This window comes from Muscardinus avellanarius (assembly GCF_963383645.1).
Source record: "Muscardinus avellanarius genome assembly, chromosome: 10".
NCBI classification, from domain to species: Eukaryota; Metazoa; Chordata; class Mammalia; order Rodentia; family Gliridae; genus Muscardinus; species Muscardinus avellanarius.
The window spans coordinates 112,806,274-112,807,484 of NC_137796.1; positions in this window are offsets into that span (position 1 = coordinate 112,806,274).

Here is a 1,211-nt window from a genome sequence, read left to right on the forward strand (position 1 = left end):
CTCTCTCTCTCTCTCTCTCTCTATATATATATATATATATATATATATATATATATATATTATTGGTGCATTGTAATCATACATCACAATGGAATACAAGACTTGAGAGGATATACAAGCACACATCATCCCATTAGCCCTCATCCAGTCCCCATCCCATTCCCTCTCCCTCCCTCGATCCCATGCTTGATTGGTGATTAACTTTGGTACATTTGTTTACACACATCATGAGTTTTAAAGAGGTTCCATCCTCCCCCAGCCCACCCCTCTGATTGGTCACCTTAACTGCTCCTCTGTAGGCCCTTTCTTCAACTAGGTCTCCTCCTATTACCTATTTCTTCCTAGTTTTTGCATATTAGGGGAAGCATCTGGTTTTTTATTTTTTGTGATATTCCTCTGTGTATGCCACATTGCAAGTTCCGATCCCACTCTTGACGGCCCCGGCACCGGCCTGGCCACCCGGCGGACTCTGATCCCGGCCTCACTGGCTCTAGCACTGACCGACCTGGGGCTCTTACAGAGGGGCCCAGGTCTCTGCCTCTGTCCCCCTGGCCCCACTCCATGGCCCTGCCTGTGACTTGCTACAGCTGTTCCCAGGACCCCTACAGCCCATCTCCTTACAATCCTCCACCTGCAGGAGGGTGACGTGAGGTGCCCCAGCCCTGCCAGGACCTGTCTGCCTGGGAGGACACACAGACATGCAGTAGCTAAATTTACCTCGGAGGCCACAGAAGTCAGAGGCATTGCAGTGGTAAAGTGCAAATTATCTCGGACCGCGGCCCTTTCAAATTAGAAAAGCAGGCAGGGCTGGGGAGGAGCGAAGCCCGGGCTCCCCTCTTCCTCCGAGATGCCAGGCGAGCCTTGGCAGCTCAGGGGACAGGGTGCCGCCCACCCTCCCTGGTCCCTTTACACTGGCCACATGGGCCTCGTCTTGGCCTGGGCCCTCCGGCCTGCGGCCCGCCTGCCCTCAGCTCAGCCCCGCAGGCGTCTTCCCAATACGCCCTGTGCACCTGGCCTGCCTTTCTTAAGTAGCTTTGTGGCGGTGGGCGCAGCCGTGCCGAGGTCTTCTGGGTCATCCATGTCACCCCTGCTTCCTTCCCCTGGGCCTCAGAAGGTCTGAATTGATCCTAAGAAACAGTAACAATGCCTTGTTGCGGTGCTGGGCCTGGAACCCAGGGGCATTCTACCTCTGAGCTACACGCTCGGCCCTA